This window comes from Sus scrofa, chromosome 10, assembly GCF_054392235.1.
Source record: "Sus scrofa isolate SSC_HxYL_T2T_F1_AM1 chromosome 10, Sscrofa_HxYL_maternal_Yorkshire_Landrace_v2.0, whole genome shotgun sequence".
NCBI classification, from domain to species: domain Eukaryota; kingdom Metazoa; phylum Chordata; class Mammalia; order Artiodactyla; family Suidae; genus Sus; species Sus scrofa.
In genome coordinates, this window is record NC_139392.1 from 2113251 (window position 1) to 2130907 (window position 17657).

Genomic DNA, 17657 nt, shown 5'->3' on the forward strand with positions numbered 1-17657 from the left:
CAAGCCTAGTAAAGGCCAGCCAACCTAATACTTAATCAACAGAACCACCAAGCTGAAGACTCACAATAATAAAACTTCGTTATTGTTCTAAAGTCTTGTTTTGGAATTACTAATAAACAGCATTGTTTGAACAATAGATATCCAAATAAAATATATTAAGAATAAATTTATACCAGCAATAGAGACTTTAAAAGTAGATGAGAGATACACACTTTTATTAAAATAAAACTGCTAGGTCAAAATAGGGTTAGCCTACTTCTTCCTACCTCTCCCTATGACAACTAAACAATCATTGACATAATGTAACAAGCAGGCATAGGAAGATTCTGAAAGGTGGTGGGAGAAGAACTGCCTAGGGCTGCTGGACTGGAGGTATGACATAGCAGTGGGTTCCCCAGGATTTATTTGTGCTTCCCACATATTCTACACAGAGTATAGGAGAAGACAAACCAGGACTGACATCTAATACAAACAAAAAGAACCTAAAGGAGAGTCTGCTCCTTCAGGCAAAGTGTTGGGAAAAGTTAGCTGAGAGAACAAAATATTTTGACACTACCTGTCTTGCTCCAGCCAAACATTGATAAAAAATGGTCTCTTCTTTGCCCTGAGGTGTCAGCAGATCTAGGAAAGAAGCTGAACTTCCACCCCCACTTGACCCTAAACAACATATCTAAACAAATGACTGCCTGATAAAAGGCAAGACTAAATGAGATTCAGAGTCTCATAATGTAACACAGTTGAAAACCTTTTATCTGCCAAGAAGAAAAATCACAACTTGAATGAGAAGAGACAATCAATAGACAGTAACAAAGAAATGAGTCAAAGGTTAGAATTACCTGACAAGGATTTTAAGCATTCAACATAAAAATGACTCAATGGGAGTTTATGGCTCAGTGGTTAATGAACCCAACTAGTATCCATGAGGACACGGGTTCAATCCCTGGCCTTGCTCTGTGGGTTAATGATCCTGTGTTGCCATGAGCTGTGGTGTAGGTTGCAGACGTGGCTCAGACCCTGCATTGCTGTGGCATAGGTGAGCATTCAGCTCTGATTCAACCCCTAGCCTGGGAACCACCATATGCTGCAGGTGCAGCCCTAAAAAGACAAAAGACCAAAAGAAAAAAAAAAAAAGACTCAATGGGTAATTACAAATATTCTTGAAACAAATGAAAAATTGAAGAATAGCAAAGAAATAGAAGATGTAAGAAAAATAGCCAGAGGAAAATTACAGAACTGAAAAATATGATAACCAAAAGAAAAGTCACTGGACAAGCTCAATATTAGATAAGAAATGAGAAAGGAAATAATCAGTGAACTGGAAGACAGAGCAATTGAAATTATCCAATGTAAACAACCAAGGGAAAATACTGGAAAACACTGAATACGAAAAATAAAATGAGTCTGGAGTTCCCATCATGGTGCAGTAGAGACGAATCTGACGAGGAACCATGAGGCTGTGGGTTCAATCCCTGGCCTTGCTCAGTGTGTTGAGGATCCAGCGTTGCCGTGAGCTGTGGTTTAGGTTGCAGATGCGGCTCGGATCTGGTGTTGCTGTGGCTGTGGTGTAGCCCAGCAGCTGAAGCTCCGACTGGACCCCGAGCCTGGGAACCTCCATATGCCACAGGTGCAGCCCTAAAAAGACCAAAAATAATAATAATAACAAAATAAAATAAAAATAAATACAATGAATCAAGTAGTAGTCCAATGTTCTCTGAGAAAAGTATAGCAACCTGAATGAAGTTTGAGTAATCTGAATGAAGTCAGAAGTTCTAAATGTTAGGTTCACCAACGTAAATTACAACTTACTTTTGATACAGAGCAAAATATTTGTATTTCAACACCGCATTTTTGTGTTATTGATGGTCCCATTTGTGGTGATTTGGTTGGTGTAGAATTCTGTGGTTTTACTCCCTGTGTGATTTCAGAGTTCATTCTCTCTCTCTCTCTCTCTCTGTAAACTGTGTTTCCATGGAGGAGGTATATTTTCATAGGCATTTGCTTATAGAAGATGAATTTCATAAAAGAAATCATTTCATAAACTTATCATTAAGTTTATTTTAGCCTACTTTATGGAAGGTCAAGAAATACTTAAATTTGTTTCAAAAAACAGTGGAAATGAATGCCTACAGTTATGAGAAGTGTGTTAAGTGGAAGTTGGGAGCAGTAGAAATGGTTGGAAAAGATTGTCTTATAGCCATGGGGGAGCCTCAGGACAGAGAGCCTTCTGCTTTTTGCACTGAGTTCATTGCTCTCAGGTGCCAAAGCTCTGCTGGAGGGCAAGGAAGAGCTTAAATTCAGAGCAAAGAAAGAATTTAGAGAATCCAAGGAGGAAGATGTGACCTTAAATATATATGCAATCACATGAAGTTACTTATTTAAAAATGTGTACCCTGAGTGTCAAGTCAGACCTGCCGTTCCTCTCCACTGATAGGCCTGGAGTCAACTACAGGAAAAATGTGCAGTGACAAACTTCACCTCATTTCGGAGGACCTCATCAGGCTGCAAAACACAGGGCTTTTCATCGCTTAACCTAGGTAAGAATAGTACGGCATCATCAGTAGTTCTTTTTGCTTGAAAACTCTGCAAAAGGGAGAGGTACTGGACCACGGTGCTCCAGAATTTCCCCTGGGGAGTTTAGGAAGAGCAATCTGGTTGCAAGAGAGGCAATCCAGTGGTGGGAGAACCCAGGGGCAGTCATATATTCATGGCAAAGCTGTACATTTATTGCACAAGCATCTTCTTGCATAATCATTTTGTGTATTTTGAGTGTCTCTAGGTTGATGATGAATATTGTGGACTCATCAGAATGCTATCAAGCCCAAACGCACCTCTGAAAAACATGATTCTTCCTACTATGACCAATTCCAGGGAAAAAAACGACACCTAGACTTAACAAAATTCTAACAACAGGTGAAACAGGCTTTTGCTAGATAATGCCTCCATAAACGGTTTATAGCAGGAAGCAACAAGGCAGCACCATCTTTGACTAAATTTTCTCAGGGTGTCATAATCTTGTGTTGAAAGCCTTCCACTAGAATTTTTATTTTCATAACCTTAAAAACCATCATGTCAGTATATTACCATAAAAGGCACCACTTAGAAAGAAGAAGCCAGCCAAAGGGCCTACTGTCACCCAAGCTACATTTACCCTCCCATCCCCCGCTGTGTTTCAGGCTCCAAAGACAGATGTTTGGTTTTGAAAGGGGGCACAGAGGCAACTTTTAGCATTTTTGGAAATTACAGCAGTTTGAACCATAAAATATTGAGGCATACTCTCTTTGCAATTCTGATGATGCAGGATAGCTGGTTCCTTGTACGTGCAGGGAGGTCAGAAACGAGAAAGTAAAGTATTCTCACAGCTCCTGAGGATGGGCTGGACCAGGAGGCTGTAAGACACACACATCTAGTAGCAGCTTTAAGTTGCTCGGTCTGATGTAATTAATTCAAATCTGTTCTTCCTAAGGGTTCCATTACATCCTATAAACTTTTACAACTTTATCTCAGGAGTACCATCAGTAAGTAAGTCTGCTATACATTTTAGAAAGCAAAGCAGCATAGACGGAAAGGGCCCTTTCTTCCCCTGTGGCAAAGGCAAAGGGAAGCTAAGATCCATGGTCCAGAATCAGTCAATAATTAGAGTTGAAGACAGAAGAGACAGGGGTAGGGAAATCTAACAGACCTTTCATGGGCAAAATTACAGGTGATTCTCTAAGAAATACTCACTTTCTGCAAAACAGTAGGCTAGGACTGAAGGTTTTATTAACAGATTCATTAAAACTAAGAATGATGATTTCATACCAAAGATATAGCTGGAGGTAGGATATTTACAAAAGTTAAAAGATTGGTCAGAATGGATAGACTTTATAGAATGAAGGGAAAAAAATCTAAAGCAAGATAGCTTCTTTTAAAAAAATAATTCATAGTATGGTGAAGATGAAAGAAATAATAATGAGCAAACTGACAAGAATAAAATATCTATTAAAAAATAATAACCCTAATTGGGAAAATCATTGCTTTTTAATATTCAGTGCTTGGATTGTTTGTATTACTACAATTTGATCACTTTTAAGAGAGGTAAAAAAGAAATATTTTTACGGTGTTTTTAATTTTGTATAATGGGAATTTTCAGAAACAAAACATAGAAATGATACAATGTCTACTTACTCATCACTCAACTTCAAAAGTAAGCAGCTTTTTGGAGTTCTCATCGTGGTTCAGCAGTAATGAACCTGACTAGTATCCATGAAAATACAGTTCCCATCCCTGGCCTCACTTGGTGGGTTAAGGACCCTGTGTTGCTCTGAGCTGCAGTGCAGAGGTCGCAGACACACCTCAGATACCACGTTGCTGTGGCTATGGCAGAGGCAGGCAGCAACAGCTCCAATTTGACTCCTAGCCTGGGAACTCTCATATGATACAGGGTGCAGCGCTAAACATGAAAAAAAAAAAAAGTAAGCAGTTTTTCATAGATCTAATTCATCTATCCATCTACAGTTTCTATCACAGCTATTTTGAAAACAACCCTAGTCACCACATCACTCACAGATACTCACGTTTATGGCCAACATACACACCCTATTCACCGGCACTACAGTAATGACTAAGTCCCTTACTACCTAACAAAATTTAGGAATTTCTGAATATCATTCAACAGTGACTTATTAGTTAACATTTCACCAAATGCCTCAAGATAAATTTCAAGTTATTGCATTTAAATTGGGTTCCAAAGAAAGTCATTTTACATTTTTAAAAATTTCTTTTAGGTCTCTCTCTCTTTTTGTTTTCTATAATAGTTCCCTTCTTGCTATTTTATATCATATCATCAATACACTGCAGAAACCTGAACATCTGTGCTACATAATTCCCATATGATAATTTGGGCTTATTGATTCTTAATGGGGTCCTTTTTCACTTTTTCTTTATTCTTTTTTTAGGAGATGGTTCAATACAGTCACAGCAGCGTTACCCTGATACCAAAGCCAAGAGTTACATTAAAAAAAAAAATTTACAAGATAATGCCCATGATGAACATAGATGCTAATATCCTCAACAAAATACTAGCAAATCAAATTCAACAGGCACATTAAAAAGATCAAACACATATTTCAGGGAGATTTATCCCTGGGATACAGGACATAAAATATCAATAAACGCAATAACCACTTTAACAGGATGAAGGATATGATTTTTGTGATTATCTCAATAGACGCAGAAAAATATTTGACAGAATTCTACATCTGCTCATGATTTAAAACTTTTGATAGAATAGGTATGGAAGGAATGCACCTCGACAAAGTAAAGGAAATATACGACAATTCCACAACTAATATACTTAACAGCAAATACCTAAAAGCTTTACCTCTAAGACCAGATACAACACAAAGATAACTGCTCTCACCACCTCTCTATTCAACAAAGTAGTAGAAGTCTTAACCACAGTAATTAGTCAAGAAAATGAAAAAAAAAATCTGAATTGGAAAGAAAGGAGTAAAATTGTTTGTTTTCAAGTATAAGTTATTACTGTGTGGAAAACCCTTAAAAACTCCATCAAAAAACAGAACTAACAAATGAATTCAGTAACGTTATAGGATACAAAACCAAAATACAAAAATCAGTTACATTTCTATACACTAGCAATGCAATATCACAAATAGAAATTAAGAAAGCAACCCCATTCACAAAATCATCAAAAACAATAAAATACTTAGGAATAAATTTAATCAATGTGGTCAAACTTAACCAAGGAGGTACACTGAAAACTATAAAACAATGATAATATTGATGAAAGAAATTGGAGAAGAGGGAGGTCCCATAAGCAGCCAAAAGAAAAAAATAAAAAAGAAATTGAAGAAGATACCAATAAATGGAAACATAGCCCACACTCATAGATTGGGAGAATTAATACTGCTAAAATAGCCATGATACACAAAGTAATCTACACACTCAATGAACTATCTATCAAAATTCCATTGGAATTCTTTACAGAAACAGGAAAAAAAAACCACTCCTAAAATTAACATGGAAGCAAAAGAGCCGTAATATCCAAAACAATACTGACAAAGCAAAACAAAACTGGAGGCATCATGCTTCTAAATTTCAAACTATAGTACAAAGCTACAGTAATCAAAACAGGATGGTCTTAAAAAACCAGACACACAGACCAACTAAACAGAATAAAAAGAGCTGAATTAAACCTACATATATATGGTGAACTGATCTTCAAAAGAGTAACAAGAGTGAAACATGGCAAAAGGATAGTCTCTTGAATAAGCGTGTTCTGAAAACTGGATATTCACATGTGAAAGAATGAAATCGGATTCATATCTCATTCCATACGCAAAAATCAACTCAAAATGGATTGAACACTTAAACATAGACTGAAATCATAAAAATTCCAGAAGAAAATATTGGGGAAAACTCCTTGATGATGGCGCCGGCAGAGTTTGGATACTATACCAAAAGTCAAGGAAACAGAAGCAAAAATAAACAAATGAGACTACATCAAGCTAACATTTTTATGGCATAGCAAAGGAATCAATAAAGGAAAAGTCAACAAATGGAATGAGAGAAAATAGTCGCAAACATACCTTGCAAGAGGTTAGTATACAAAATGCATAAATTACTCTTGCAATTCAGTACCAAAAAACCCCAAAATAATTCAGTTTCAGAATAGGCAAAGTACCAAACAGACAAGTCTCTGAAGACGACATACAAATGCCAACGGATGTGTGCAAATGTGCTCAATACCACAAATTATAAGAGAAATAAAAATCAAAACCACAGGGAGATATCAACTCAAACCTGGTAATATTTTTAACATTATCTAAAAACCTAAAGAAATGTTGGCAAGAATGTGGAGAAAAGGGAACAATGGTACAATATTGGTGGGAATGTAAATTATGAAATAATCTCTAGCCATTATGGAAGATAGTATGACAGTTCCTCAGAAAATTAAAAATAGAACTACCATATAATCAAGCATAATAAATGAAAAAGAAAATGTGGTTTATACATACGATGTAATATTATTCAGTCTTATAAAAAGTAGGAAATCCTGCCATATGTAGCAATATAAATGGATATGGAGAATGTTATGCTAAGTGAAATAAGCTGGACAAAGAGAGAAAAATACCATATGATTTCACTTATATGTATAATCTAAAATACATGAATATACATAAGCAGAGAGTAGAATGGTAGTTGACAAAAGATGCAGCTAGGAAAAAAGGCTAGGTCGTGGGGAAAAATACAAAGCTTCAGTTATACAAGATATCTAAGTTCTGGAGATCTACTCTAGAGCATAGATCCTGTGGCTTACAATGAAATTTTATATGCTTAAAGTTTACTAAGATGATAGACATTATGTTAAATATTCTTATAAGAGGCTAGTAACAATTTTAACAATATCAGTCACAATATAGTGGATGATAGGAAACTTGGAGGTGATGGATATGTCTATACGCTTCATGGTAATCATGGATTCACAGGCGCATACTTATCCCCAAACCCATCAAGTTGTTTACCTTAAATATACGCAATTTTTATATGTCCACAGAAAAGAAAATCATGGACTTGGAGAATAGACTTGTGGTTGCCAAGGGGGAAGGGGAGGGAGTGGGAGGGACTGGGAGCTTGGGGTAAATAGATGCAGAATGTTGCCTTCGGGATGGATTAGCGATAGGATCCTGCTGCGTAGCACTGGGAACTCTGTCTAGCCAATTATGATGGAACATGATAATGTGAGAAAAAAGAATATATACATGTATGTGTAACTGGGTCACCATGCTGTGCAGTAGAAAAAATATATATATAAAGAAAAAAAATTTATATGGCAATTACACCACAATAACATAAAAACTAAAAATAGAACTACTCTATGATCCAGCAATCTCACTCCTGGGCATCTGTCTGGAGGAAACCATAATTTGAAAAGATACATTCACCCCAATGTTCACTGCAGCACTATTTACAACAGCCAAGACATGGAACCACTGTAAATGTCCATTGAAAGAGGAATGGATAAAGAAGATGTGGGACATACATGCAATGGAACATTCACCATCGAAAGGAATGAAATAATGCCATTTGCAGCAGCATGGATAGACTTAGATATTATCATGTTAAAAGAAGTCAGAGAAAGACAAACACCATATGCTATCAGTTAAATGTGGAATCTAAAAAAAATGATATAAGTGAACTTATTTAATAAAACAAGCAGATTCAAAGATTTCAAAAACCAAACTTAAAGTAACCAAAGGGAGAGGTGGAGGGCATGCAGAGACTGAGAGTTTGGTAATGGCATATGCACACGGTGGCATATGGAACGGATGGCCAATGGGGACCTGCCGTACTGCACAGGGAACTCTACTCGATATCCTGCGATAACCGACATGAGAAAAGAATCTGAAAACCTGTGGATATGTGTATGTGTTAACACAGAATCCAATCGCTTTGCTATACAGTAGAAATCAACACAACGTTGTAAATCAACCATAGTCAATAAATACTTTAAATAAAGAAATAATAAAGGCAGGAGTCTGCATTGTGGCTGAGTGGTGAATGAACCGAACCCAACGAGTATCCACGAGAACATGGGTTCTTTCCCTGGCCTTGCCCAGTGGGTTGAGGACCCGGCGTTGCCATGAGCTGTGCTGTAGGTCACAGACACGGCTCAGATCCTGTGTTGCTGTGGCTGTGGTGTAAGCCAGCAGCTACAGCTCCGATTTGACCCCTAGCCTGGGAATCTCCATGTACTGCGGGTGCGGCTCTAAAAAGATAAAAGACAATAATAATAATGGCAAAAGGAAAATTTAAGTCTAGAGCCTTTAATAAATTAAAATTTGGGTTTGGGGCAAGAATGTCTTATAGGTGATACTGTTATTCCTATCACATTCCCATTAGGACATACGTCAAGTATAAAGTGTTATCAGTTTCACAACTGGTGATACTACAACTAAGCAATGAGCCCAGATGGTTTTGACTCCATACCTTAATTACAAATTGACCATTAACCATTCATCTAGTTGTAGAGATATTAAATAGATTTATGAATCTCATTAGGAATGTCAAATTTGTGACCAAAAAAAAAGCTATCACTTCTGCAATTATGGGTAGAATTAGTCTACAAAGAATTTATCCACTTTTTTTCTCCCATCAATGAGTTGGTTTCTCTGACACAATTGACGTACAACCACGGGTTTATCTCGGTCTTACCAACACATCCTTTAACCAAACTTTAGATGCTACTTCTCTTGATTTGAAATTAACTTTTTTTTCTTTTTAAAAATATATGTTCCAAAGGACAAAAATATAGTACTCCTTCCAATCAATTATCCAATGCAAAGCAGTTCATTACAGAACATTTTCTGACAAGAAACTGGATTTTTTTTTTTTTGAAATTGGACGATTTTACTATAAAATTTTTCCTGTAACAATGTGTTAACAATATTCTTCCATCTCTTATTATATTTGTACTTTAAACTTCACTTGATATGGTTCATAAATTAAAAACAAAATGTGGAAGGAGATCTGTGTAGAAAGACCACGTGGACATAACACAGAAATGAAAATACTAATTGAATTTATCACATGATATTTAGGAATCTAAAAATAAAGAGCTTTTATTTTATTTTATTTTTTGTCTTTTTGCTATTTCTTGGGCCGCTCCCGCGGCATATGGAGGTTCCCAGGCTAGGGGTCTAATCGGAGCTGTAGCCACGGGCCTACGCCAGAGCCACAGCAACGTGGGATCCGAGCCGTGTCTGCAACCTACACCACAGCTCACGGCAACGCCAGATCCTTAACCCACTGAGCAAGGGCAGGGACCGAACCCACAACCTCATGGTTCCTAGTCGGATTCGTTAACCACTGCGCCACGACGGGAACTCCTAAAAATAAAGAGCTTTTAAATTATGGAGCAAATCAGGTCCTCTTATCAAAAACATTATGAGGAGTTCCCGTTGTGGCTCAGTGGTAATGAACCTGACTAGTAACTGTAAGGATGCAAGTTTCATCCCTGGGCCCACTCAGTGAGTTGAAGGATCCTGCACTAGCGTGAACTGTGGTGTAGGTCGCAGACGTGGCTCGGATCCTGCATTGCTGTGTAGGCCAGCAGCGGTAGCCCTGATTCAGCCCCCAGCCTGCGAACTTTCATATGCCATGGGTGCAGCCCTAAAAAGGAAAAAAAAAAAAAAATTTGTCAAAAATTTGAAAGTATTATATTTTGACAATGTGGTAAAGGAAGAGAACATAAATGAATATAAATTATAACTAGTTAGAGATGCATCTGATTTGGCTTTTATAACCTGGGATCAATAATAACAAAGTGACTATGTATCAATAGCTTACAATTAGTGGCGTTGCAGTGGCATTGCCAATGGTGGGTATTTATAACTGCAAAACAGCAAAGATTGAATATAAATTTGAAGGTTTTGCTTCACTTCTTAAATGTCTAAGTGAGTTTTTTCACTGCTCCTTTTATTCTTCTGTAAATTATTCATAAGATGACAAAGTATACAAACGTAAAAATGGGTCGTTGCATCTAGACAGTGAACTGTGATCCCTCTTTCTCCCGGTACAGAGCAAGTTAAGGTGGAAATATTTTTCTCAATGACTCTGTATTAATATTTACAGTCAATTTTTTGTATTCACACAGTTGTCATGCTCTATAAAATCTCTGGAAATACTACATTAATGAATACTGAGTGATTACTGCTGAGGGAAATACAGGGTTAAAATCTTATGAGCCTCTGGTGAGAACATGTTCATCAACCAATCAAAATAGAATCTTGTTTTATGTATGCTTCTGTTTAAAGACAGCTTATTTAATGCATACTGTTGATTCATTAACATTGAACTCTTGAACAATTTCATGAAACATTAAACCTGAACTACGTTTACCACATTTCCTACACAAGGCGCATCACAGCCTTCTTGGCCTTAGGAATAAATAATAGGCAGCATTTCAGCACTGTACGTGTGGCCCATTTTATTTTCTTTTAATTTTTTAAGGTTTTAGTGAAGTCTGTTTACAATGTTTTGATAATTTCTGCTGTGCAACAAAGTGATTCAGCTATGCATACAAACACACCCATTCTTTTCCAGATTCTTTTCCCATATAGATTATCATAGAATATTGGGTGGAATTCCTGGTGCTATATGGCAGGTCCCCATTGGCCAATCGTTACATATACCACAGAGTGCATATGCCAGTCCCAAACCCCCAACAATCCCTCCCCAGCCTATCCCCTATGGTAACCATAAGTTTGTTTTCAAAGTCTATGAATCGGTTTCTTTTCTGCAAATAAATCCATTTGTACCTTTTTTTTGGATTTCACATATAAGTGATATCACATGATGTTTGTGTCTTCGTATAATAATAATTTGTAGGTCCATCCACGTTGCTGCAAATAGCATTATTTCATTCTTTTTATGGCTGAGTAATGTTCTATTGTATATATACACACTATGTATACATATACAATGTACACACACACACATACACACCCCTTTATTCCTTCTTCTGTTGATGGATATTTAGGTTGCTTCCATGACTTGGCTACTGTAAATAATGCTGCAAGGAACATTGGGGTGCACTTGCAAATTACAGTCTTCTCCAGATAGATGCCCAGCCGTGGGATTGCTGGATTATACGGTGTTTCTACTTTTAATTTTTTAGAGAAGCTCGACACTATCCTCCAAAGTGGTCGCATGAATTCACACTCCACCACCAGTGTCGGAGGGTCCCCTTTGCCCCACACCCCGCCCAGCATTTACTGCTGGTCCATGCTCGACGGTGGTCATTCTGACTGGTGTGAGGTGAAACCTCACTGCAGTTTTGATTTTCATTTCTCTAGTAATTAGGAACAGTGAGCATCTTTTCATGGTTTTTTTTGGCCATCTGTCTTTGGATAAATGCCTGTTTAGATCTTCTGCCTATTTTTTGATGGGGTTGTTTGCTTTTTGGATACTGAACTGTATGCGTTGTTTGCATAATTTGGAGATAATCCCTTGTCAGTCGCTTCATTTGTGAATATTTTCTCCCATTCTGTGGGTTGCCTTTTAGTTTTATTTATGGTTTCCTTTGCTATGCAAAAACTTTTAAGTTTAATTAGGTCCCATTTGTTTACTTTTACTCTTATTTTCATTACCCTAGGAGGTGAATCTGAAAAAATACTGCTGGGGTTTATGTCAGAGTGTTCTGCCTATGTCTTCCTCTAAGGGCTTTATAGACGTGTGGTCCATTTTAAACAGTGAAGTCACCAACAAAAAGTACAAAACTGTGAACCATCTGGAAGTAATGGGATGCGAAAAGGACCCTCGTGTACGGTCTGCGAGCTGGAGGAAAAGCAGAGCATCGCCCGGCTTGGCCCTAGGTGGGACGTGTGTTCAGGGACTCAAATTTGTGGCCACTCCACCTTCAAAGGACCACAAAAACACTATTTTGATGTTGAGACTGCAAATATATGTTGAAGAGTAGATACATTCACAAAATAAAGATTCTGCGAGGATAGACTGTAATCGCTTCTTTCTACCGCCAATATAACCTACGCTTGCAGTGTGCTTGTGACAAGTTCCAGACAATAAAACAAAAAGTATTAACAACACTGAACTTGCTCAAGGCATCAGGGAATTTCTTGGCGGTTCCTTTCGTCCTGAGGTTATATGATACTGAGCACATACACACGAAAGAGTCTGTTTTAAAGTCACTTGAAGTTCAACTTTTCTCTGGATCATTATATATATACCACTGATTTGACATACACTGAGATTCCTCTGCTTGTTTACAGTTATGAGGGGTTGATTTTTACGCCTCCTCTGGGATAGCATTTCACCATTTTCATGTAACATAGTTATATCATTTCAAGGCACACTTCATTTTTTTATTATATTATAAGGTAATTTTGTTTTTTATTATAAGGAACATTTCATTTTTTTCTCCTACACCATACTTTCTTTGCTCCTATTTATAACTTTATATAATTCAGGTTTTAAATTACCATTTTTTTCTTTTTCAAAATGTAAATGTATATATATATGAACATATATTTCATGTATACATCTCTAGGCACATTTATCTGTATATTTGTTTGTGTCTACATGTTTATATAAATCTCATCTGCACTGTTGCTTCTGACAGACATTTCACACTTTTTCTCACACTTACAATGGACCTGGCAAACCACTGGATATTGGTGTTTAGAAACATAGAGCTCCATTATATTTTTTAGGGTTGCATGGAGCTATTCATCATTGGTTTTGCAAAGCCATTATGTCTACTGTGGACCAAGGAGGCCAGAGGCACCTGACTTTTCCGCATTGTACCACACGACAAAACAATACTTGCCTAGCACTTCTGGGCTAACTACAGGGAATTTTGAAGGGTATTTATTTACTGCTTGAGAAAATAACTGCATTCCTCTTACACAATCTATTTGTCATATAAAAATAAAATACAAAGTACTGGCAATGTATTGTTAAATTATTTTAAATAAATAAAATTTTCAAAATTTTAATTAGCTACTTAGCTATAATTCATGTCAACTTTTATTTCTGTTATATATATATATGCAGATGACACTCTATTCATCTCTCTCTCTTTTTATTTTTTTTTTAGGGCTGCACCAGTGGCCAGCTAGGGGTTGAACTGGAGCTGCAGCAGTCCCACACCAAAGCCACAGTAACCCCAGATCTGAGCCACATCTGCAAGCTATGCTGCAACATGAAGCAATGCCAGATCCTAAACCCACTGAGTGAGGTCAGGTATCCAACCTGCATCCTTACAAATATTATCTCGTGTTCTCAACCCACTGAGCCACAGTGGAAGCTCCAATTTTTATACTTAAAATGGCTACCTATTATTTTCGATCATAATATCAAGTGATGCTTGAATCTATGATATTAGATTCAAGATAGGTTAAGACAGTTGTCACAAGATAGGTAAGAGAAAATTGCAAGGGAGATTTGACGGCTGTATACTCATTCTCACCAGTTAACAAACTATTTTCTTACAGTTCAATACAATTTGAAGAGCTCAATCTATTTTTTATTATATTTCAATGATGTAATTACTCTTTTATCATATGTTTGTTTCTTGGATAAATACTGCAAAGTCTTATAATAATATTAGCCAATTTTAAATCATATAATGCTTTTCGCCTATGACCCATTTCAAAATAATTATCAAGATTTTTCTCAGTATTCCCGTTGTGGCTCAGCAGAAACGAACCCAACCAGTATCCGTGAGGATGTGGGTTCGATCCCTGACATTGCTGAGTGGGTTAAAGGATGTGGTATTGCCTCCAGCTCCGGGTATGGGTCACAGATGCAGCTCAGAACCTGCCTTGCTGTGGCTGTGGCATAGGCCAGCAGCTGTAGCTCTGATTTGACCCCTAGCCTTGGAACTTCCTTATGCCTCAGGAGTAGCCTTAAAAAGCAAAAAAAAAAAAAAAAAAAAAAAAAACCCAAAGGTTTTTCTTAAGTATATGCAGATGTTTCTTTTCTAGTCTTACATATAGTTATGTGTAGGTATATATATTTTATATACACATAGACATATATGCTTATATATGTAACATTATGAATAAAACATATATATTTACAAATGTATTGGTGGCATTACTGAATCCATATATGGTACTTAGATTTTATTTATTGAGAAGTGACCTTAATTATAACAAATATTGAAGGACATAATCAAGAAAAGCCCCGTACTAAGCTGTAATGTAGATCAACAGGCGGAAACTGTAAAAAATTTTACAATGAACTATATGCCTGTAGAAAAAGACAATGTTACTATAGGAGAAACTCAAGCTAGAATTGTGTCCAACACAAAATTTTATAAAGGAAAAATGAAGTTTCACAGACAGTAAGTGACTTTCCAAAGATGCACATCTGGCTAATGGCACAGTGAGGGCTGGAACGAAGGGCAAAGTTTTTTCTGTTCTCACATACCATCTGCTGGACACGTCACATACAATCTGCTGGACACGTAAGTGATCGGAGGTGCAGCTCTCCTCTATTGCACACAAACAGAACCCCGTCCTCTTGTAATCATCTTTATAAGGCAAGCTCCTAAACTCATTTCATACAGACGTGTTTGTACACATATGGCCCTTTCTCTGTACATTCGATTTGGTCCGGGACACTTGCTCCAAGCTCACCCACCAGAATCCTCTTTCCGTGCCCACATCCTCTCACATTTGATTAGTGCACAACTTAGGGGCTTCAGCCGCGGCAGGGTTCACTCTGACCATCTGGAATTGGAACTATGAGATTCAAAGGCTGAACTGGGTTTCCGGTTCCCAAGAAAAGGTAAACACAGTGCTGTGTTGATATGACAGCGCACACAACCTGGAGGGGAGTGGAGGGGCAGCTTGTTTGTAAGGAAGGTGCAAAATGAAGTGAAGGCATGGAAAGAAAGGAGGGAAGATAACCCTCATACCCGGTTGCAGGCCGCTGCCTGGGTGGCTGACTTCCGCGCCTGCATTTGTGAACTCCCTTTTCGCTCTCTCAGTATAGCGCTAGGGAGTCTCTGTGGTTTAGGAGTAAGAGTCATTGCTAATCCTACTGGAAACCCTCATCAACCTCTTCCTTAAAAGGAAATGGACGTGTTCTTTTTTTAAGTGTGCTTGATTTATATAAGTTTCAATCGCTCCTGGGTTAAAGGATCCGGCATGGGTTGCAGCTCTGGCTTGGAGTCGATCCCAGGCCCAGGAACTTCCATACATCACAAGGGCAGCCATTTAAAACCAAAAAAGAATTTGAGTAAAAGATATTGAAGAAAAAGTCATGTCTGTTAAAAGGAAGATACCAAATAGTGACCGAAGAATACCCCATCTCCATATACATAAGAAAATCAAATCTGGAATACATACAACCGATTTTTTTTAACATTTTTTCTGCACGCATGGATTAATAGATAGGTGATGATATGGAAAGTATTAATTGAGACACGTTAGGCGACGACTAACAATTTAAATAACGGGCGTGCAGAAATAACATGACATCCAGAGAGAGATGGACCCCAAAACTGAATCATTCAGAGATTCCGAAATCCACTGTTGGCTTCATTATTATGGGGAAACAATACGGCAGTCGTTGCTGTAATCACACACACAACTGCTGGAATTCAAGCTCAAGGGCATCTAGAGGAAGGAAGGAGAGTCATGTCTGTTTCTCCATTTTATTCCTGTATATCTCCCTTAGGAGCAAGGAAACTCTCCAGAAGCTTTCCAGATTTTCCCTTGGGTGCCATTGGTCAGATTTGAGCCACATCACGGACCCTCAGTCAGTGGGCGAGGTGATGGAATTATCACGATTGACTAATGACCTGAAATATAGCAGAGAGGGGAGCAGTGCAAAGTCACCCGCCCACACACACACACACACACACACACACACCAGCACACAACTCGATGCACTCAATTCAAATGTAACATTGGAATATCGGCTTTTAATTTAGTATCACAGCATTTCTGTTTCTCTTCTCGGTAATATTTTCCAAAACATTACTGTTAATGGCTATTTAACATTCTATTAGGCACATATAACCTTAGTCAGTTAACCATTTTGCTAAACTCTGCTATAGTTTGTAATATTTTGCAATTATAAATAATGCAGTAAGGAATATAAATATGTATGTTGCTTCCTCATTTAAATAGTTTATCATATTATAAATGGAAATATAAATTGTTTAAAATTTATCAAACCGTACTCTAAAGATACTCTTCCTATATATATATATCCCCATAAATAATAAATGAGAAGTCATGACTATAGTCTTTTCAGAGTTGAGAAAAGCAGCATTTTAATGCTTCTATCAATTTAATATGCCAAAAATTTTATTGTTAATTAATGAGGTTGGACTTTTTGCTTTTATTTGTTTTTAGCCCTATGCATTTATTTTGTATATTATCCATGCCTTTCTTTTGCCACTTATTATAATGTAAACATTATAAAATTTCTTATATATTTCTAAATTTTACTATTTTAAATATATTTGCTTGATGTCACAATTGATAAGATACCTTTTTTTCAAAGAGCCCATATTTCCAATAGTATTTGTTGAATTTTAGGAGCACAGGGTGAGGACTACATTATTTTATTTAGGTCATCTGAAGCACGCTAGACTCCATATGTTCTAATCGATTCTAGAGTCTAGAAAGCACTAGCTTCTGAGTGTTCTAGAGCCTACTGGTTGTTCTAGAGTGAATCTAAAAAAATTACAATGCCGTTTATTCTGACTCAGTGTTCTGACAAGTCAGTGATATCCCAGTTTTAGCTGGTGATGATTCATTATTTTGTGATGTCTTTATCACCTAAGTAGAAACAAAGCAAGACACAGTTGGGTGTGGTTTTCACAGGATGATGATGTGCTTTTGATGAGCACAAAAATCATCAAACGACTGTAAAACTAAGCTCGCTGATCTTTAAGGAGTGATTCCTCAACTGAGAAAAGAAATGCTACCTATCTTTAATTGAAGTATCTCCTTATGGGCCTTTGCTGGGCTCTTTATTTGCACTAAACAATTCTCGAAACCATCTGATACCGTTACTGTTTTTATTATTCGCGTTTTACAAGAGAGAAAGCTGTTTAAGAGACTTAGAAAAATCACAAAAGCAGATTGTCAAGAGAGTTGAAAATATAGGCCGAGGAA

At 37.2% G+C, this 17657-nt stretch overlaps 1 long non-coding RNA gene across 5 annotated transcripts in view; it reads right to left on the bottom strand.

Moving 5' to 3' along the window:
• The window catches only part of LOC146398754 (uncharacterized), a 185605-nt gene that overhangs the window by 39645 nt on the left and 128303 nt on the right, over nucleotides 1-17657 (bottom strand). For 3 of the 5 annotated variants that reach the window (XR_014817226.1, XR_014817225.1, XR_014817227.1), the window contains one exon: nucleotides 14627-16330. The exons of 1 other annotated variant lie outside the window; for it this stretch is intronic. This is a non-coding gene — a long non-coding RNA (uncharacterized LOC146398754). Of the gene's footprint in view, nucleotides 1-2061; nucleotides 3387-14626; nucleotides 16331-17657 lie in introns of those variants that run through there. One more of the 5 variants, XR_014817229.1, reaches the window with a different exon arrangement.